Source organism: Giraffa tippelskirchi, chromosome 5, assembly GCF_054371585.1.
Source record: "Giraffa tippelskirchi isolate mGirTip1 chromosome 5, T2T-mGirTip1v1.2.pri, whole genome shotgun sequence".
Taxonomy (NCBI): Eukaryota; Metazoa; Chordata; class Mammalia; order Artiodactyla; family Giraffidae; genus Giraffa; species Giraffa tippelskirchi.
Window position 1 is genome coordinate 127891342 of NC_137279.1, and position 23957 is coordinate 127915298.

A 23957-nucleotide genomic window follows, 5' to 3' on the forward strand; every position below is an offset into this window, starting at 1 on the left:
AGGCACTATTAATAAAGTAAAAATAAAGCGGAAGTCACTCAGCCGTGTTCGACTCTTTGCGACCCCATGGACTGTAGCCTACCAGGCTCCTCTGTCGGTAGGATTTTCCAGGCAACAGTACTGGAGTGGGTTGCCATTTCCTTCTCTGGGGGATCTTCCCAATCCAGGGATTGAACCCGGGTCTTGCGCATTGCAAGCAGACATTTTACCATCTGAGCCACCAGGGAAGCCCTATTAACAATACTATTTTAATTTTACATGGCTAACTTTGTCCTTTTCGTATCAATACTATGTGATTCTTATTTCACCCTCAAAAACTAGCTTGTGAGCAGGTAGGGTTACTGCTACTAGCTTTCATTTCCGATACTGTGCATAGTACTTTGCATGAATACATAATTTCAGGAAGCATCACATAAACAAAGTTAGTGGAGGTGATGGAATTTCAGTTGAGCTATTTCAAATCCTAAAAGATGATGTTGTGAAAGTGCTGCACTCAATACGCCAGCAAATTTGGAAAACTCAGCAGTGGCCACAGGACTGGAAAAGGTCAGTTTTCATTTCAATCCCAAAGAAAGGCAATGTCAAAGAATGCTCAAACTACCGCACAATTGCACTCATCTCACACATGAGCAAAATAATGCTCAAAATTCTCCAAGCCAGGGTTCAACAGTACATGAACCATGAACTTCCAGATGTTCAAGCTGGATTCAGAAAAGGCAGAGGACCCAGAGATCAAATTACCAACATCCACTGGATCATCAAAAAGCAAGAGAGTTCCAGAAAAACATCTACTTCTGCTTTATTGACTATGCCAAAGCCTTTGACTGTGTGGATCACAATAAACTGTGGAAAATTCTTCAAGAGATGGGAATACTAGACAACCTGACCTGCCTCTTAAGAAATCTGTATGCAGGTCAAGAAGCAACAGTTAGAACTGGACATGGATCAACAGACTGGTTCCAGATCAGGAAAGGAGTACGTCAAGGCTGTATATTGTCACCATGCTTATTTAACTTATCTGCAGAGTACATCATGCGAAATGCTGGATTGGATGAAGCACAGCTGGAATCAAGATTGCCGGGAGAAATATCAATAACCTCAGATATGCAGATGACACCACAGTTAAGGCAGAAAGTGAAGAACTAAAGAGCCTCTTGGTTGCCTTAAAACTCAACATTCAGAAAACTAAGATCATGGCATCTGGTCCCATCACTTCATGGCAAATAGATGGGGAAACAGTAGAAACAGTGACAGACTTTATTTTTGGGGGCTCCAAAATCACTGTAGATGGTGACTGCAGCCATGAAATTAAAAGACGCTTACTCCTTGGAAGAAAAGTTATGACCAACCTAGACAGCATATTAAAAAGCAGAGAAATTACTTTACCAACAAACGTCCATCTAGTCAAAGCTATGGTTTTTCCAATAGTCATGTATGGATGTGAGAGTTGGACTATAAAGAAAGCTGAAAGCTGAAGAACTGATGCTTTTGAACTGTGGTGTTGGAGAAGAGTCTTGAGGGTCCCTCGGACTGCAAGGAGATCCAACCAGTCCATCCTAAAGGAGATCAGTCCTGAATATTCATTGGAAGGACTGATGCTGAAGCTGAAACTCCAATCCTTTGGCCACCTGATGTGAAGAACTGACTCATCTGAAAAGATCCTGATGCTGAGAAAGACTGAAGGCAGGAGGAGAAGGCGACAACAGAGGATGAGATGTTTGGATGGCATCACCGACTTGATGGACATGAGTTTGAGTAAGCTCCAGGAGTTGGTGATGGACAGGGAGGCCTGGCGTGCTGCAGTCCATAGAGTCACAAAGAGTCGGACACAACTGAGTGACTGAACTGAACTGAAAAGAAATTTATGTGAAGACTGATTATTTTTCATTCCTAAAACAGCACTAGGATAAACCTTGTACTGCATAAAAATTTACAATTGTATCTATGAAATAACTTTTAAAGGAGACTATTTAAATTCTTACTAGACCTTTAATATCTATCAAAATGACTGTCAACAGAAAAAGAACAGCTTCCATATTCTAATGTAAAATAAATCCTAATATTATAATATTAAAATAAATCCTATATTTAGAATAACAAAAGATAAACTAGGAGAAAAGTACATACAAACTAGGAGAAAGTTTAACAACTAAGAAAAGATATAAATAGAGCAAAAAATTTCATATTAGCACTGCGCTTTTCCTCTCCAGGGAAATCTTTAGTAAAAGGCAAAAGATTTATATAATCTGAAAGAAACCAGAGTATAGCACTGTGTTTTTCTAGTAGATTTGTACTGAAATGGAATAGACTAAAATTTTACATACAGACCAATGCTTTCCTTTTTTTGTCTTTCCTAAATTTATTTCCCTATCTACTTCCAAAAAAGAATTAAGGAGAATGACCAACATTTATACAGAATTATACTGTTTATTCATAGGTGACACGAAAAGAGAAGAATGTATTACAAAGGTATTATAACAGGACAGCAGTTTCTTACTTTCTGTTGTATTCCCCACAGAAGCAAAATCTGACACCAAGTTAGACAATCTAGAAGAAATGGACAAATCCTTAGAATCATACAACCTTCCAAGACTGAACCAGGAAGAAACAGAAAATCCAAATAGACCAATCACTAGTAGAGTCTGAAACAGTAATCCAAAAACTCCCTCCCAAAAAACCCCAGGAACAGACCGCTTCACAGGTGAATTCTATTAATATCAAACATCCTAAGAAGATCTAATACCTATTCATCTCAACTATTCCAAAAAATCAATGAAAAAGGAGCACTTCTAAAATAATTTAATGAGGCTACTATTACCATGATACCAAAACCAGATAAGGATGCTACAAGAAAATTACAGGCCAAAAATCTTGAATAAAAATTAGCAAACTGAATTCAACAGTATGTTAAAAGGACCATACACCATAACCAAGTAGATGCAAGGATGACTCAACATCTGCAAATCAATCAAAAGGATATGCCACATTAACAAAATGAAAGATAAAAGTCATGTGAGCATCTCAATAAATGCAAAAAGGCATTTGACAAGATTCAACACTTATTTATGATAAAAAAAAAACCTCTCAATAAAGTGGGTAAGAAGGGATGTATCTCAGTATAATAAGACTATATATGACAAATCTACAAGTAACATCATACTCAATGGTAAAAAAAAAAAAAAGAAAAGAAAAAAATAAAGTGATCCCTCTAAGAACAGAAACAAGGATGCCCACTCTCGCCACTCCTATTCATCATATTATTGGAAGTCTTGGCCAGAGCAGTTAGGCAAGAAAAATAAATAAAAGGTCTCCAACTGGAAAGAAAGAAGTTGAAGTGTCATTATGTTCAGATAACGTAATTTTATATACAGAAAACACTAAAAATTCCACTAAAAAACTGTTAGAAAGAGCAAATGAATACAGTAAACCCGCAGGATACAAAAATCAATATATTATACAAACATCTGTTGTATTTCTATATGCTAACAATAAGCCAGCAGAAAACAGGAAAACAGTCCCATTTGCAATCCTCAACAAAAAGAATACACAAAAATAAATTTAACAAAGGAGGTGAAAAATCTGTACACTAGAAAAACTAAGACATTATTAAAGGAAACTGAAGAAAACACAATTCAAAGGAAAAACAGTCTGTGCTCATGGGTTGGAAGGATGAACACTGTCAAAATGTAGACTAAAGCAGTCTACAGGCTCAGTGCAATTCTTATCCAAATCCCATGGCAAATTTTCACAAAAATCGAACCAAACATTCTAAAATTTATGTGAAACCACAAAAGACCCCAAACAGTCAAAAAATCCTAAGAAAAATGAACAAAGGAGGTATCACACTTTCTGTTTTCAAGCTATACTACCCAGCTATAGTAATCAAAACAGCATGGCACTGGCAGAAAGACAAATAAATAGATTAATGGAATAGAACTGAGGGCCCAGCAATAAACCCACACATGTAAGGGCAATAAATGTATAACAAAGGAGCAAAGAACATACAATGGAGGAAAGATAGTCTCTTCAATAAATGGTGTTGGGAAAACTGAATAACCACATGCAAAGAAATGAAACTAGACCACTATTTCACACCAGACAGAAAAATTATTAAGGACCTGAACCTAGGACCTGATGTCATAAAATTTCTATGGAAGACACAGTAAGGAGATGTCTCAAAAAATTAAGAATAGAGCTACCATATGATCTAGCTATCCCATTCTGGGCATTTATTCAAAAGAAAGCATAAGCAATATGCTCTTTGACATTAGTCTAAGCAATATCTTTCTAGATATGTCTCCTCAGGCAAGGGAAACAAAAGCAAAAATAAACCAATGGTATTATATTAAAATAAAAAGTTCACACAAGCAAAGGAAATTATCAGTAAAAAGAAAAGAATGGAAGAAGATATTTGCAAATGACATATCCAATTAAGGGGTTAATATCCAAAACATATGAAGAACTCATACACTCAACAACAAAAATACAAACAACTTGGTTTTAAAATGGGCAGAGGAGTTAAAGAGACACTTTTCCAAAGAAGACATAGAGGTAGGCAACAGGCACATAAAAAGATGTTCAACATCAATGATTATTGGGCAACTGCAAATAAAAACCACAATGAGGAAAAAAAAACCTGCAATGGGATATTATTTCACCCCTCTCAGAATGGTTATTATCAAAAAGACAAGAAATAAAAGGTGTTGGTGAGGATATGGAGAAAAGAGAACCCTCATGAATGTAAACTGATATAGCCACTATGGAAGACACAGTATGGAGATATCTCAAAAAATTAAGGATGGAACTATGATATGATCCAGCTATCCCATTCTGGGTATGTATCCAAAGAATATAAAAGCTGTAATCCAAAAAAATATCTGCACCCTCATGTTCACTGCAGCATTATTTACAACAACCAAGATACGGAAACAACCTAACAGCTCATCAACAGATGAACAGATAAAAAAAAAAAAGGTGGTATATACATAAAATGGAATACTACTCAACCATAAAAAAGATGAAATCTTGCCATTTGTGACAACATGAATGGATCTTGACATATTCTGCTAAGTGAAGTAAACAGAGAAAGACAAATACTATATGATTTCACTCATAGGTGAAATACATAAAATAAACAAAAACAAAATAAAGGAACAAACCAAACAAAAATATGTAGATACAGAGAACAGAGTAATAGTTACCAGAAGAGAAGGGAGATTGTGAAATGGATAGTCAACTGAATGGTAACAATGGAAAACACACTTTGGGTGGTGAGCACTGTATTGTGTATACCTTGTATTAGGTATACAAAAGTATTTAAAAATAAAGCATTATTTACATGAAACATAATGTTATAAATCAATGTTGAAAAAAGTCAGTGCTAGTCACTCAGTCCTGTCCAACTCTTCGTGACCCCATTGACTGTAGCCCATCTGGCTCCTCTGTACATGGAATTTGCCAGGCAAGAATACTGCAGTGGGTAGCCATTCCCTTCTCCAGGGGATCTTTCTAACCCAGGGAGTGAACCCAGGTCTTCTGCGTTGCAGGCAGATTCTTTACCATCTGAGTCACCAGTGTAACCTCAAAAAAAATTCTTCTAAAAGAACTATTATCTGCTTTGAACCTAAATTTCTCTGGACTTTAACTATGCCTTCCTTTTAACACAGGAATTAATTACATGCTTATAAGTGTGACTTCTTAAATTGGTTAAAATTTCAGACTATTGTTTTATCCCCAACTACTAGGCTATTAGTTTTCTTAGTTTTTCCCCGTAAATATTCTTAAAAATTTCAGGTATCAGTACTGTTTTCCTTTCTGATGCTGTTAATCAGTTCAGTTCAGTCACTCAGTCGTGTCCGATTCTTTGCGACACCATGAACCGCAGCATGCCAGGCCTCCCTGTCCATCACCACCTCCCGAAGTTCACCCAAACTCCTGTCCATTGAGTCGGTGATGCCATCCAACCATCTCATCCTCTGTTGTCCCCTTCTCCTCCTGCCCTCAATCTTTCCCAGCATCAGGGTCTTTTCCAATGAGTCAACTCTTCACATCAGGTGACCAAAGTATTGGAGTTTCAGCTTCAGCATCAGTCCTTCCAATGAACACCCAGGACTGATCTCCTTTAGGATGGACTAGTTAGATCTCCTTGCAGTCCAAGGGACTCTCAAGAGTCTTCTCCAACACCACAGTTCGAAAGCATCAATTCTTCAGTGCTCAGCTTCCTTTATAGTCCAACTCTCACATCCATACATGACTACTGGAAAAACCATAGCCTTGACTAGATGGACCTCTATGGACAATGTAATGTTTCTGCTTTTTCCTATGCTGTCTAGGTTGGTCATAATTTTCCTTCCAAGGAGTAAGCGTCTTTTAATTTCATGGCTGCAGTCACCATCTGCAGTGATTTTGGAGCCCAGAAAAATAAAGTCTGCCACTGTTTCCACTGTTTCCCCATCTATTTGCCATGAAGTGATGGGACCAGATGCCATGATCTTAGTTTTCTGAATGTTGAGCTTTAAGCCAACTTTTTCACTCTCCTCTTTCACTTTCATCAAGAGGCTCTTTAGTTCTTCTTCACTTTCTGCCATAAGGGTGGTGTCATCTGCGTATCTGAGGTTGTTGATATTTCTCCCGGCAATCTTGATTCCAGCTTGTGCTTCTTTCAGCCCAGCATTTCTCATGATGTACTCTGCATAGAAGTTAAATAAGCAGGGTGACAATATACAGCCTTGACGTACTCCTTTACCTATTTGGAACCAGTCTGTTGTTCCATGTCCAGTTCTAACTGTTACTTCCTGACTTGCATACAGGTTTCTCAAGAGGCAGGTCAGATGGTCTGGTATTCCTATCTCTTTCAGAATTTTCCAGTTTACTGTGATCCATGCAAAGGCTCTGGCATAGTCAACAGAGTAGAAATAGATGTTTTTCTGGAACTCTCTTGCTTTTTCGATACTGTTAATACCAAATAACTATTGATTGGCAGGTTGTGGTAACAGATGGGTCTGAAGTGTTTTTTTGGTAAAAATATTCTGGAAATAGAACCCAACAAATAGTTCCCTGAGATTTTTTAGCCAAAAGGAAAAAAAACAGCAACACTGACCTCTGAGACCTATCTAAGTGCTTACAAAGAAATTAAGACGTTTGTTTCACAATATGGAGGGATACCTACAACAAAAGGAGGAAAGTTTCAGCTGCTTGTTAGTTATGCACTTCTTCCACTGTGGCATTTATCTGAAGGGTTTCCATGGTTACACAGGATTAATAATACCATGCATTGGAAGAAGTGATAAAGATTATGGGGGTTTCCCCACCCCCATTTCTACCAGAGGCATTATTTGCTCTTGTGCTAATTGGAAGATCTGAAATACAGTCTGGAAACTTAATACGCATAAACCTGTTGAAGACATTTAATAAGCTGTTTCTTTCAATTAGCAGGTTTTAGAATTAAAAGATCCTGGAGACCCAAGCTATAAAGTGTCCCTAGGGTCATCTAAGAAAGTATAAAGACATCTGAAAGGAAGTACACTCCAGTGTCCAAAGTGTGAAGGAACTTTATATGCATTATTTCATCCACAACTCTATGAAACTGGTGGTATTATCCTTATTTTATACAGAGAAAAATGAGTTCTCAGAGGTTAAGTGATTTATGAGGGGTACAGAGTTGGGAGTCTTTCCATTTGACACTGCAGGAAAAAGACAAAGAAAGGCATTACTGATATGAACAAAGTATCTAAACTCAGGTTGGTATGTGCATGGAGCAAGTGGCTACTAGAGGTTTACTCATTTCTCCCTGCTGAACTGTCCTGAGTTCAGTAAAATCAAACTGTGAAGAACTGCTCTGGAGGAAAAATAAGATTTTGCAAAGTTACAAATTTTGATGTATGAATCTACAGCTGACTTTTGGAAAGCAAACCTCAGGATTGTCTGAATCACCACCAAGCATCTTTCCTGTCATCGTGACTGCATGAATTAAGAAAACCTGAGTCAAAATTAAACTTCCCCTTGGAAGAAATATTACTTTTGAAATTTTTGGAAATGGCTACATAATTCTAAGCATTCTAAGAAAATTCTGAATGTAGTATTTGTGTCCACCTGGCTTGGAAAAGGCAGACTGTTTCATAAAATTGCTAAAATAAAAGCTGAAAGATGCAATATCTAAATCTTAGCATGGATTTGGGCCTTAAACATAACACTAATTCTTGAAACAGCATTGAACAGTACTGAGCCTCTCATTTTTCTATGAATCTAGTTGATAGCATTCTTTCTGCCTTTTTTTCTGTTACTATTGTTTTTGGTTGGGGAGTTGTTTTTCTTTTTTTACCCGGTAAATCTTCACTGGTTATTTATTACTGCTTTTTTAAATTACTAAAAACTCTTTGACTTAACAGTCTAATGTTTGTTATTATCAATAAAAAGTTAACAACCTGTATACAATTTTTTAACAGGATGTTCTCACAGCTAGAAGACCTTGAATGCCCCAAAGTAGAGGCACTTACCAAGTATCCAGGTTACAAAGTACGGGGCATAATTCTGAGGATATCTGGGGTAGAAAGCAGAAGAGTGAACAGCCACTCCAGTGAAACTGGAGAAATTGGCCCTTGGGGAAACTTCATGGGTGTGTCACTTGACTAGGTAGTTGAGTAGTCTAAGACAAGGGGCTCCTGAACTTTTGAATTTCATGACCAGTGTAATTTCAAATTAGATATTGGGGATAACAAACAGTTATCAACCTTGTGTTTGTTTCAACAAGTTTAACAAATAAAATACATAAATTACTGCCTCTACTCACTGTCATTTTATCAAAGAAACTGTCAATACCGCCCCCCTCCAAGAGAAGATATGGGCTTCCCTGATGGCTCAGATGGTAAAGAGTCTGCCTGCAACACAGGAGACCCAGGCTTAATCCCTGGGTCAGGAAGATTTCCTGGAGAAGGAAATGGCTACCCACTCCAGTATTCTTGCCTGGAGAATTCCATGGACAGAGAAGCCTGGAGGGCTACAGTTCATGGGGTTGCAAAGAGTCGGACACAATTGAGCGATTAACACTTTCACTTTCAAGTGAAGACATTCTAGTCTGGGAAATCCCAAGGACACAGGAGTCTGAGGCTACAGTCCATGGGGTCACAAAAGAGTGGGACATGACTGAGCGACTAAACAAGAAGAAAAGACACAATCTCAGAATCAGACAGTCCTTTAAATTAGGATAATTAATAGCTTATTTTCTTAATCACCAAGTAGTACTTATTTCTCTCATTTTTTGCAATATTAGTGAAACATCTGTTACGCAACCAGCATTTGAGATCAACAGTTCAAAGCCAAGATTCCCAAGTACTGGTTCTCAGATAAGAAGTACCTGTGGTGCTTTAAAGGTAATGAATTCTAGGTCTCACCCAAGACCTACTGAATCAATCTATGGGGTAAGGTGTCCAGGAATTTTGGGATACAGTTGGGTTTGGGGACAATGGTCCACAGTACGTATAAACTTAAGTATGATTTAGGAATTCTTGGTCACAGGAATGTCCAATCCAGTCAATCTGGGCATAAAAGTTCCAGATAGAAATCTTCTTGAGAAATCAAGTAGAGGGGTCCACGGGGTTCAGGAACCTGTTTATTTGGCAGATTTACTAAGAACAGTACATCTCACTTCAAGGAGTGAAGTATTCTAAGAATAGCAGGATGCCAGGAGTGGAATATTGGCAGGAACTTGAAAAGGGTATAAGGCCACAGCTCTCCAGAGAGATTAAGATACTAAATACAAGCAAGATACTGGCAAGAAACTAAGGCAAAAAGCTAGGTTTTTAACTGGAACCACCATGATACATAGAGTGCTGTTACTTAGAGTTACTATCATAGCAAGTCCTAGGTTTGGAGAACGTGATTTATTCCAAGCCCTGTGATTTTAAAGCTCACAGTGTTTGTGCATAGTAAATGCTCAATAAATATGTGTTGAATAAAGTAAATTTTTAATTTTTAAACTTTTTTTTTAAACTATTCTTTCTCCATGCCTAGAAAAGATTTTGAGGTTCTGGGAAATGTACACAACTAAAACTAGGATAGGGTAATAGATTTAATATAGCACATTCATGATTTCAGCACTGTAACCTTTTCCTTGTTGAAAGAAACATTCAGAACAAAAGCAAATAACACCCAGCTCTTTCTCAGTTATCAAGAGTTGTAGAAGAGAACAGTATTATTTATGATTTTTTTAACTCCCTAATATCTGATTCTGGAACACAGTTAACATTAAGTTTTCATGGTAGATTTATTTTCCAAATACTTTGTTCAGCTGATATATTGTAGTGTATATTTTTTCTAGTTATATATACCTGTTTATTTCAGACCTGGCTGGCAGATGGAGGTTAATCCAGGATAGAACATTTGCCACCAGCAGCGTCTGGAGACAGAATAACAGACTAGTCTAGAGTTTAGATTCTGAAGACAGAACATCTGGGCTTGAATCTCAATCCCACCTGTTACTGACTCTTGGATCTTGCCTAAACTACTTAATCTCTGTGTCCAACAAAGGTCCGTCTAGTCAAAGCTATGGTTTTTCCAGTAGTCATGAACGGGTGTGAGAGTTGGACTATAAAGGAAGGTGAGCACTGAAGAATTGATGCTTTCAAACTGTGGTGTTGGAGAAGACGCTTGAGAGTCCCTTGGACTGCAAGGAGATCCAACCAGTCCATCCTAAAGGAAATCAGTCCTGAATATTCATTGGAAGGACTGATGCTGAAGCTGAACCTCCAATACTTTGGCCACCTGATGCAAAGAACTGACTCATATGAAAAGATCCTGATGCTGGGAATGACTGAAGGCGGGAGGATAAGGGAACGACAGAGGATGAGATGGTTGGATGGCATCACCAACTTGACGGATATGAGTTTGAGGAAACTCTGGGAGTTGGTGACAGACAAGGAAGCCTGGTGTGCTGCAGTCCATGGGGTCACAGAGTCGGACACGACTGAGCGACTGAACTAAACTGAACTTTACTCATCTGTAAAGTAAGGGAAAATACCACCTACCTGATAGAGGTGTTTTTACGAAAAGTAAAAGAACATAGGGCTTCCCTGGTGACTCAGTGGTAAAGAATCTGCCTGCCAATGCAGGAGACACAGGTTTAATACCTGGGTTGGGAAGATACCCTGAAGAAGGAAATGGCACCCCACTCCAGTATTCTTGCCTGGGAAATCCCATGGACAGAGGAGCCTGGCAGCTATAGCCCATGGGAGTCACAAAACAGTCAGACATGAGTTAGCAGCTAAACAACAACAACAACAAATGAACATATGTAACTATATATATAAGTGTTCAATTAGTTACTTTTACTAATTTGGAATGATCAATACTGACTCTAGTTTTACAGAACCTTTAGACTTTTTTAACTGAATTTAAGAATTTTTTTCATTCTCATAAACATATCACATATGCAATGCAGGAGACCTGGGTTAGATCCCTGGTTCGGAAGATCCCTGGAAGAGGGCATGGAGACCCACTCCAGTCTTCTTACCCGGAAAATCCCATGGACAGAGAAGCCTGAAGGGCTACGGTCCATGTGGTCACAAAGAGTCACGACTGAAGAGACTTAGCACTCACACACTCATTTCAAGTCACTAAAAATCTTTCTAGGGGCTGCTATCAGAGTATAACAGTTTACTTAAAATGATTTAAATTTATAAAAATCAATTATATCCAAATTATATCCAAATTTTCACTAAGGTTTAAAGATAAGTTTGTTTATATACAAGCAGACATATGCCAAACTTAAAGATAGATATACAACTTTTACTAATTAAAAAATAATTACTCTACAACATGATTCTCAACTAGTGTCAATTTTGACCCATCCTCACCCAAGGGACACTTAACAATGTTTGGAGACATTTTTGGATGTCACAACTGTTGGGGGGAATGGGCGAACTGCTACTAGTATCTAGAGGACAGAGGCCAAAGATGCTGCTAATCCTCTTATAATATAGAGCTCCCACTCTACCTCAGCAAAGAAGTAGCCAAGAGACTAGAAGCCCAGACATTATTTCAAAACTACTTAAAAGAACAGAAATGCTTTCAAGAACTGACCTGTGTGGGAAGAGAAGGTAGGAACAGCAGGTTGTGCCATTTGCACTACTTGGTCTCACCTTCAAGCTTTTGATCACAAACCTCATGAGGGCCTTCAGGTTACCGTTTGATCCCATTACATTTTCCTGGTCTATTCATTCCCCTACTCTTCACAATGACTATTTCTCATTTCCTCTTTCTCATGAAACCTCCAGTACCATCTTTCCTTTCCACATTCTCAGCTAGGAAATTCGATAATTTCACTGGGAAAATTGATAATTACCTATAATTATCTCATATTTGCATCATTAAACTATCAGCCTGTACTCTGCCTTTTCTGTTCCACTGGTCCTTGCTCCCAAGATAAGGTTCTTCTTTTGTGCATTGATCTCATGCCATTTCTTAGTTAAGTACATTGCTTCTGAAATTATATCCTCTCCTGCATTATCATTCTCTCTTTCCTCTACATCTTTCTCATTCATAAACCTACATCCTGTAACATCATTCATGTGTAAAAAAAAAAAGACAAAAACTAAGACCATGGTCTCATATACCTCTCCTACTCTGCTTCCTTTCTTAGCAAACTCTTCCAAATAGTTGTTTTGTGTACTTGCTGTTTCTACTTCTCACACTTTCCACTTACTTTTTCTCACCTCCAAATGCTTTAATGTGTATTTTCTACAAACAAGAACATTCTCCAACATAACAAAAATGTCACCATCAAAATCAGAAAATTAACACTGATACAACACTATCACCTAACCCTCAGACTCCATTCAGGTTTTCTCAACTGGTCCAATTGGTCCTTTACAACAACAGGACCAGGTCTAGAACAATGTTACAATTATTGCCACTTTTCTTTAGTCTCTTTCTATCTGCATAGTTCTTCAAATCTTTCCTTATCTATCATGACTGTGACACTTTTGAAGGTTTAAAGCCAGTTATTTTGTCGAATGACCATTGATTTGAGTTTGTCTAATCTGTCCCCACCATTCAGATTATGCGGCAGGAAATGGAGCATCCTTCTCACTGCATCCAATCAGGTGACAAATGACCTCAATAAGTCCCACTACGGGTGATGCTAACTGATCACTTGATTAAGGGAATAACTGCCTGAGCTTTCCAGTATATAAGTTACTTTTTCCCTTTGCAATTAACTTTAAAACTATGAAATACTTTTTTTTCTCAGACTTTCAACTTATTTACATCAGCATGAAGTCATGGGCTCCTATTGTATTCCATGTACTATCATTCATAACCATCATAATTTATTTTGATGCTCAAATTGTCCCACATTTGGCCAGTGGGAGCCCCTTTAGGCTGACACCTGTTTTTCACATTTCTCAGCCTTCTTTGAACACTTCCTCACTTCCTAACACAAAATACTTCAGCTCATCTTTTATTTTCCCCGCCCCAGCCCTGGAATCAGCTATTTCCCCAAGGAACTCTGTTCCTTTTAGTGGAGAAAGATATTCAGAAGTCAGGAGTTGGATAATAGATACTCTCATTGACTGCTATAGGTGTATCACTACTCCAAGTCCCTCTCAATGAACAGACCTTGAGTGCATGTACACACACATACACATAGGTAGATATAGACAGACACACATTTACCTCTTTATCTACCTAATATACTGAAAACCTTGAGTTCACATCAATATTTCCAATTCCAATCTAACACCACAAACACCCTTTCAATATTTGTAACTCCCTTCTCCAAACTGAAAAACCTGACTCCTTTTATCCTTAATATATTCGTTGACTCACTTAAATGATCCCTAATACGTAACCAATCTCCCTTTGCTACTGCCACTACTCCCCACCTAGGTATCTTCCTGGCTGAACTCAGTCTTCACATCATTGTTAGACTGCTGCCATTGCTCCCTTCTCGGACACTCTGTATTAGGCTGACACCACTGGTGCTCAACCATCACTGGATTCCCCTTCTCGCTCCACCACCCTGAGCCTGGCTGCCTCCTGCACAGATGTCTTCCACTCAGTATAACCCAATCACTACAATGAGTTATAGCTATTAGGTTGGTGCAAAAGTAATTGCGGTTTTACACTGCTGAAATTTGCCATTTGACACTGGAATACATTTTTAAATAAATGTGGTTACATTATATATCATTTTAATGTGCATTTGTCACTTCATGTTTTTATTAATGACATTACTTGCTGTTTATTTTATATTTATTATAGACTAGAGAAATTATGTTAGACAAAAAGAAAATTCAAGTGATTTTCTTGAGTTCAAAATGGGTTGTAAAGCAGCAGAGACAACTGGAAACATCAACATTTGGCCCAGAAACTGGTAACAAAAGTACAGTGCAGTGGGGGAGGTCAAGAAGTTTCACAAAGGAGACAAGAGCTTTGAAGATGCGGAGGATAATGGTCAGCCATCAGAAGTTGACAACCAACTGAGAGCATTGCTGAAGCTGATCCTCCTACAACTACACGAAAAGTTGCCCAAGAACTCAGCATTGACCATTCTACAGTCATTTGGCATTTGAAGCAAACGTTTGAAAAGGTGAAAAAGCTCGATAAGTGGGTGCCTCATGAGCTGACCGAAAATCAGAAAAATTGTCACTTTGAAGTGTCATCTTCTCTTATTCTATGCAACAACAACAAACCATTTCTCGAATTAAGACATGTGATGAAAATTGGATTTTATATGACAATCAGTGACAACTAGCTCGATGGTTGGACCAAGAAGCAGCTCCAAAGCACTTCCCAAAGCCAAACTTGAACCAAAAAAAGGTCATGGTCACTGTTTGGTGGTCTGCTGCCAATCTGATCCACTACAGCTTTCTGAATCCCAGCAAAACCATTATATCTGAGAAGTATACTCAGTAAATCAATGAGATTCACCGAAAACTGCAACACCTACAGCTGGGCATTGATCAATAGAAAGGGCCCTATTCTTCTCCACAACAGCGCCTGCCCACATTTCATACAACCAATGCTTCAAAAGTTGAACAAACTGGGCTATGAAGTTTTGCCTCATCCGCCATATTCACCTGACCTCTCCCCAACCAACAGGATACAGAAAATGTTTTCCAAGAGTTCGTCGAATCCTAAAGTACAGATTTTTATGCTACAGGAATAAACACACTTATTTCTTGTTGGCAAAACTGAGTTAACTGTAATGGTTCCTATTTTGATTAATAAAAATGTGTTTGAGCCTAGTTATAATGATTTAAAATTCACAGTCTGAAACTGCAATTACTTTTTCACTAATGTAAATACCACTCTCCCAACCCTCTCACATGGTCATCCTCTTCATCTTACTCATACTCTCACACCACTCACTGAGCACACCATCTCCTAATTTGGGGGCTATCCTCACCCCGCTTAAGCCCTGACTTAACATTATAGGTCACCCTCCAGCACACAAGTCCCTCCTTACGACTCTAATACCTCAAGGTTCTGAAACCCTGCTCCAGACCATCACCGCTTCCAACCTTGATTTTCTGTGAGGAAACCAATCTTGCTCAACCTCAGCTGAGTTGCTCAGAAGGTGGAAGGGAAATATCCTGCCATTCACCTCAGATTCTATTTTATAGCCTCCATCTATCACTTCCCTGCTGCTGCTGCTAAGTCGCTTCAGTCGTGTCCGACTCTGTGCGACCCCATGGACGGCAGCTCACCAGGCTCCGCCGTCCCTAGGATTCTCCAGGCAAGAATACTGGAGTGGGTTGCCATTTCCTTCTCCAGTGCATGAAAGGGAAAAGTGAAAGTGAAGTCGCTCAGTCGTGTCTGACTCTTAGCGACCCCATGGACTGTAGCCTACCAGGCTCCTCCATCCATGGGATTTTCCAGGCAGGAGTACTGGAGTGGGGTGCCATTGCCTTCTCCGATCACTTCCCTACTTATCCCTAAATAAAGGATTCTTCCTTCATTTAGTTTGCTTATTATAAAACCAAAGTGACTTTGAATGTTTTACAGCCCAATATTTTAAAAGATAAAGTTTGTCACAATTAAATAATTAGGTAATCTGTGTCTATATGCTACTCAGAATTATAGAAAGGATGAGACTAAAGAAATAAAAGGTAGGATATTAAAAATAGATGTTAATGTCTTATTATACCATCTAGCTTACTAGGATAAAAATGTTTTAACCACAAAATTCATTAATGCAGGCTATGAGTACAGTTGGATATCTGAAACAGAAATATGAATTTTTCAAACTATACCAAAGTATATCTCTTCTGCCCGTCTGCCTTTATTGCTCAGGAAGGCTATGATTCTCAATTTTACAATGAATGATCTCTTCCTTTAAATTCACTTATATTTATATTTACAGCATTTTTCCTTTACTCCCATATCTGAGAAGCAATAATAGCTTTGTATTGTAATTTATTTTTGGTTAAGAATATTTAAAGGTCTAAAAAAAAAAAATAATAATAATATTTAAAGGTCTAATAAGAACTAGAAGAGCTTTATAGCATCAAGTGTACCAAGGTTATAAAATGGCTATCTACAACCTGTTACTTTGTAGATTGACATCTTTTTCTTTCATGTGTTTAAGATAAAAATCTTGGTTGGTAGTAGCATAAATAAACCTATATGATTTATATCTGCCCCAGTTTTTATTCCAACAGATAGTTCAACAATTATTGCTTATAAAAAACATTTAGTAAGGCAGCATATTGCCATATTTATACATGTGGTTCAGACTCCTTTTTCTTAATTTTTCATTCATTCACTTTGTAAAATAGTACACCACCTACTTCTTTGTATCTTCCCTATCATCACACTATACCAAGCTTTTCTTGGAATACTTTTCTGGGAATACTTCAGTAGTTTCTTAACTGGTCTTTTCAGGTTTTTAGTCATCCTCGAATTCATTTTTCAATTGTAGCTAGAGTGATCTTTTCAAATGCAAGAGTGATCATGCCAGGCTACAATTGTCAAGAGCACTAATTCTGGGGCCCCAAACCTAGATTCAAATCTAGTCTGCCATTTATCACCTGTGTTACCTCTGACAAGCCACCTTAACTTCTCAGTTTCCTGATATGTAAGATGGACAACATGTGCACCTTAAATCATTATAAGGATTACATTAACTATGTTAAGTGCTCTGTGAATGGCAGTCTACTCCATCAACCTCAACCACATCTTCATTTGTATTTTATTGTTCTAGCCATTTTGGAAGCTTTTTGTTTTGTTTTTCCTATTTGAGAAAAGGGCCACATACCCTATGTTTGAGGGCCTTCGCACATGCTATACCCTATCTGAACTCACCCTTCTGCTCTCTCCCATATACTTGTTGCCTATTGGCTCCTAATCATTTTTCAGATCTCTGTCAACATCTTTTCCACAGGGAGACCCTTCCTAGTGCTAGGTTGGGTTTTTATGTCACTATCACCTTAAAAGAATGTTGTTTCTCTCAGTCACAGTACTTATTGCTTTGGGTCCCTATTTGACTAACAGCTATCCTTTCCACCATGCCTGTTTTTGCTCACATTATATCCTTAGGGCTCAGCTCAACAACCAATCAAGTTGTTGAATTAAATAAATGAATAATAACTGACACCTGTGCCACTCATTTAACCTCACCTGATGGCAGGTATTATTTTACAAATGTTACAGTTTTGTGGTTTTTAATATGTATCATGATTCTAGATATCAAGAAAAGTTTAAAACAGGTAGAGGTCACGTCAGATTCTGCCACTTGAGAAAACTCAAAATGGCCTCAGCTCTATCCTCCAGCTGCCAAGCTTTAGAATGCAGTTACAATTGGGTAAATTAGATCCATTAGAAGCACTACAAAAAGGGGAAGGGGGCTTTAGAGTCACACAAACCTTTAGCTTTGCATGACAAAGGTTAACCTTTCTTATACTAGTTTCAACTTCTATAAAATGAAAATACTACCACTTACTTCATAAAGCTGGCATGAAAATAAAAGAATATCAGAATGCCTGGCACAGAGACATGTTCCAAATTTTAAGGTCCTCTCTTTCCCAAGTTTAACTCTTTTAAAAAGTCATTTGGCAGAATTACATAAAATGGCTTAAAATCTCTCACTAATTTATTACTTAACACTTTCCTTTAAAATGACTTGTGAAAATAATAAGAGCATGATAAAATAATTTTAAGAAATGAAAAAAATAAAGACAAGATAACAAGAATGAATTTGTAAACAGAATGCAAACAAAAAACCCTACATATTTGCTAACAATAAACCAGAAATCTGATAGTCAGTGTTCTAGCCGTAAGTTCAAAGTGGGAAATGTGAAACAGTCATAGGAAACAGTTTCTATACAATAAAATGCTTGAGAGAAATTTCTCCCATGAGCCTCATAGAGGATGCACTATAAAGTAGTGGGCAATATTCTAAAATTCCTTATGGTAAACTGGCAAATTATTGAAAGTGAAAGTGGGTCAGTCGTGTCTGACTCTTTGAGACTCCATGGACTATACAGTCCATGGAATTCTCCAGACCAGAATACTGGAGTGGGTAGCCTTTCCCTTCTCCAGCAGATCTTCCCAACCCAGGGATTAAACCCAGGTCTCCTGCATTGTAGGCAGATTCTTTACCAGCTGAGCCACCAGGGAAACCCAAGAATACCGGAGTGGGTAGCCTATCCCTTCTCCAGCAGATCTTCCCAACCCAGGAATCGAACTAGGGTTTCCTGCATTGCAGGCAGATTCTTTCAAAACTGAGCTATCAGGGAAGCCCAAATTTTTGAAGGCAAATTATTAGGACCTACAAAAAATAACCTCTCTGCATATACACTGATGGCTGGCTTCTCAACAAAGCAATTTGATAAAGATAGTGAGTATAACATTGATGGTAAAGAATGAAGGTTCTAAATACAAATACCAGAATTCATATCCTAGTTCTGCCATTTACTATAAAGTGGTTTTAGACAGAACACCTTAACCTGAGTCTCCAAAAGATACACTGCCTCAAATATACGAAAGAAAGAAAAGAACGTGAAGTTGCTCAGTCGTGTCCGACTCTTTGTGACCCCATGGGCTGTAGCCCACCAGGCTCCTCTATCCATGGAATTTCCTAGGCAAGAGTACTGGAGTGGCTTGCCATTTCCTTCTCCAGAGGATCTTCCCAACCCAGGGATCAAACCCAGGTCTCCCACATTGCAGGTAGACGCTTTATGGTCTGAGCCGCCAGGGAACAGTATCTTCTCAGCATCACAACTAAATTCTTTTCTCAATATAGTACTAATGCTATCAATACTGGTTTTGTTTATATTTTTACTAATACTACCATAGCAAATTAAAATGAACATTAAATTTAAAACTTAACTGAGTTTAACAGACATTTCTCTAAAAATATACAAATGCACAATAAGCACATGAAAAGTTCCTCAATACCATTTGTCATAAGGTAAAAACAAAATCACAGTGAGATACCACTTCATATCCAAAATCAAAAGGTCAGCTGGTAAGTTTTGGCAAGGATAAGGATGTGAAGAATATTGCTTGTGGGAATGTAAAATGCAAAACAGTCCTACAGTTAAACAGTTACCATATAACCCAGAGATTCCACTCTTAAGTACATGCCCAAGAGAAAGTATACATCCACACAAAAACTTAGCCACAAATTTCAAAGCAGCAGTATTCACAATAGCCAAAAGCAGAAACAACCCAAATATCCATTAACCAAAGAATGGGTAAATAAAATGTGGTATATGCATAAAATGGAATAGTATTTAGTAATAAAAAAAATAATGAATTACTGATTTGTGTTATAAACACTGATGAACCTTGAAAATATTCTTATTGAAAAATGCATCACAAATGACCACAAATTGTATGATTCTATTTATAAATATTATGGACATATTAAACGTCAAGAATAAGCAAATTTTTAGAGAAAGTACATTAGTGGTTTCCTAAAGCTGGTGGTAGGGGAGAGGGAGATACAGAGAGTGATTCCTAATGGGTACTGACTTTCTTCTTAGGGCAATTGAAAAGTCACAGAAGAAAAGATCAGTGGTCACCGCTTAGGGAGGAAGGAGATATGAAGAATAGCACAGAGGATTTTTAGGGCAGTGATATTACTCTGCATGATATAATAATGTTGGCTACATGTTATCATACATTTTCCTAAACCCACAGAATGCACAACACCAAGTGAAGTGAAAAATGAAGTCGCTTAGTCGTGTCCGATTCTTTGCAACCCCGTGGACTGTATAGCCTACCAGGCTCCTCCATCCATGGGATTCTCCAGGCAAGAATACTGGAGTGGGTTGCCTTTTCCTTCTCCAGGGGATCTTCTTGACCCAGGGATCAAACCCAGGTCTCCCACATTGCAGGCAGACGCTTTAACCTCTGAGCCACCAGGGAAGCCCTACAACACCAAGTGTGAACCCTAATGTAAACTATGAACTTTGGGTATTAATGATGTGTCAATGTAGGTTCATCAATTGTAATCAAGTGGTTCATCTTCCACTCTGGTGGAAGATGTTGATAATGGGGGAGGCTAGGCATATGTAGGAGTAGGTAGCATATGGGAGATCTCTCAACTTGGCTGTGAGCCTAAAACTGCTCTTTAAAAAGTCTATTAAAAAATCAGTGGTTGGGATAGGGAAGGATGAACAGGTACAGCACGGGGGGTAGGAGTTGGGGAGGTCTGTTGTCATTGGCAAGGGGATGAAGAATTTATTTTTTACTGTAGTAAAATACTCAAAACTTATCATCTTAAATTAGCATCTTAAAAATATACAATTCAGTGATATTAAGTACATGTATACTGTTGTGCAACCATCATCAGAATTCTCTTCATCTTCAAAACTGAGACTACATCCATTAAACAGCAACCACTACTCTACTTTTTCTCTATGAATTTGACTAGGCACCTTAAATACATGAAATCATACAGTATTTGTCTTTTTGTGACTGGTTTATTTCACTTGGGTTTCCAACTGAGCCCACACACATATTTCACTGATAGCATAACATGTTCAAGATTCATCAATGTTTTGTAGCTATGTCAGCGTTGCCTTCCTTTTTGAGGCTTAATAATATTTCACTGTATGTATACCCCATTTTGCTTTTACATTTATCTGTTGATGAATACTTGGGTTTCTTCTACCATCTGGCTACTGTGAATGTTATAAACATAGATGTATGCATATCTCTTCAAGAGCCTGCTTTCAATTCTTTTGAATTTCCATTCAATTCTTTCCATTCCAAAAATGCAATTGCTGAATCATATGGTAATTCTATGGTTAATTTCTGAGAAACTGCCATACTGTTTTTCACAGTGGCTGCACCACTTTACATTCCTACCAATAGTGCACAAGGGTTCTAATTTCTTCACATCCTCACCAACAATTATTTTCTGTTGTTTTAATAGCAGACATCCATCCTAATAGGGATGAGATAGGCCACAGGGGAGTAAGACATAAAACTTTTCTACATGATTCTTGGAATGGTGAATACATGACACTATACATTTCTCAAAACCTACAGAACTTCACAGAACAAAAAAAGAACCCTAATATATGCAATTTTTAAAAAAATCATCGAGAAAATCAAAGGATCCCAGGAAAGAATGCAGATTGTAATAAGAGAACCTAAATGAATTACAAATGTATGAAACTATCTCACTGGGGATGAGGGGAATGGTGCTGAACTAAGTAACTTTGAAAATGAACAGTGTGTAAAACTAAAGGGAAAAGGAACTGCACATATGTACTATACTTTAGTTGATAAAGTTGATTCCCAGAGGGCTATAGGCTAACAACTCCAATACTGCTATACATATATAGTGAAAAGGAACAAGCAAATGGATGCAGCCAAATAAGAGTTGTTAGAGTAAGAATTTATAGATAAACAAAGGGAACAGGCTAGAAGAATATATGTGGTAATGGATTAGAGTTGGAGATATCAGGAAGAATTCATATTTAACTTAATATACAAACAGAGATGGTTAGCATAAAGAAATACTCATGTGTATATACATAAGTTAGTATACACATATATTTCTTTGTTTTATCAGCTGAAACTAAAACAAATAAAATCCCAGTAACAATGAGCTCATCTAGCATCCATATATTGTTTTCTTTTTTTTCTTTACAACATTTAGTTTATTAAAATAGTTACAAGCAAATATTTAAAATCACATTTTACATACAATAACATTGATTTAGGAATATTGCTTTCTTCACTTACACCATATATTGTTTTCTAATATCGTTCTCCAATAAAAGGAACCAGGGCTCTTTACAGAAACGGCTGATTCTAGGACTGGGGCAGGAAATATGCAAGATGAATCTGTACCATTTTGTAGTCTCAGAAAGTAAGGAAGTGCTTTTAAAAAAATCCTTATTAATGGAGATGTGTTACAGGAACCAACTGAAAGATTTCGCATTGACCAAAATTGGACCAATCTGAGTAAAAGAATAAATGAAGAACCGGATTATATAACTCAAAGTATAAATATCCTTGAGTCCATACTGATATAAATAAATGATTGAATAAATTAATTAATGGGAGATAAGAAACAAATCTTCCATGCAGAAGAATTCCAAATAAATTATGTAGACACTCCACCCTAAGAAGGGGGAGCCTAACTTCTCTCTCTTTAAGAGTGGGCTATCCATAGTGACTTCCTTTCAAAGAGTACATTTGAAGGTGGGAGGAATCACTTTACAGTGGAGAAACCTGACAAACACTACTTCAGCCAAGTGACTGAGATCAGTATCAACAATGATAAATCTTGTTGATAATACGTACTCTTTCATCCTATGAAAATGGCACATGATCATCCTCCCCAGAACCAGTAATCCGAGTCTAACCATGACTAAAAAAGCAAATTCCCAAAGAAAGGCATCCTACAATTTTACCTGACCAAAATGGCAGCTCAGATGGTAAAGAAGCTGCCTGCAACGCAGGAGACTCTGCAATGCAGGAGACTCCACCCAGATTCCTGGGTGGAGAAGATCCCCTGGAGAAGAGAATGGCAACTCCCTCCAAAGAGGAGCCTGGCAGGCTACAAACCATGGAGTCGCAAAGATTCGGACTTGGCTGACAACTTTCACTTTCAGTACTCCTCTAAACTCTCAAGCGGATCAAAAAACAGGAAAGTCCGAGAAAAATGTCACAGACAAGAAACGCCTAAGAAGCCATGCCAACTGAATGTAATGTGGAACAGAAAAATAAACTAGGTAAAAACTAAAGAAATTTGAATAAACTAAGCACTTTAGTTAATAATAATGCATCAATAATGGTTCATTAACTGTAACAAATGTACCATTCTAATGTATGAATTTCAAGACAGAAAAAAAAAGATTTTTAAGTAAGTGCCACTAATCCCACTGGCTGATGGCCTCTTCTCTGCAAAGTTTTATAGTTTGGCATTATATCCAGGTGACCAAGAGACCTGGGAAATTATCAGAGATCTTCACTATTTCCAAGATCCAGGAAGACTTTTCACTCACAAATAAACTTGTAGATTCCTACTTCAGCACCCTTTCCTCAGTCCCTACAGTGCCTTTACTCAGTCTGAGGACAGGTCATTTCAGTATGCCCTGCCCACCGATTGTGGGTACTTGCTCAAAACATTCAAGTGATGTCAGCATGGCACAGTGTGCCAATCAAGAAACAGCCACTAGACTGTAATGGAGACATTTAAGTCCTTCACCCACCAGGTCTCTTAAAATGATGGTGGGCTGTGTTAGACCCCTTAAGAATTTACCTCTAAAATACCTGCTGTCACTTATACCTTTTCTTAACTCCCATGCTATTATTCAACTATGTATGTATCTACAAATATATACACATAGCTGCTGGATATAGACGGATATAGATGTGTATCTATGAAGCCATCATTAACTCCTTAGGGACAGAGACTATAAATTCTATGTTTTGGGTTGTCTTATATTCTTTCTAATAGAATCCTAATTTTGTCCAGGTGGCAATTTACCCAG

General features: G+C 37.8%; 1 protein-coding gene and 1 non-coding gene across 22 annotated transcripts in view; both read right to left on the reverse strand.

Moving 5' to 3' along the window:
• The window catches only part of FNBP1L (formin binding protein 1 like), a 135415-nt gene that overhangs the window by 102535 nt on the left and 8923 nt on the right, over positions 1 to 23957 (reverse strand). The window lies entirely within an intron of this gene.
• Positions 2150 to 2265, reverse strand: LOC145508009 (U5 spliceosomal RNA). The gene has a single exon (XR_014055279.1). It is a non-coding gene; the product is annotated as a U5 spliceosomal RNA (small nuclear RNA).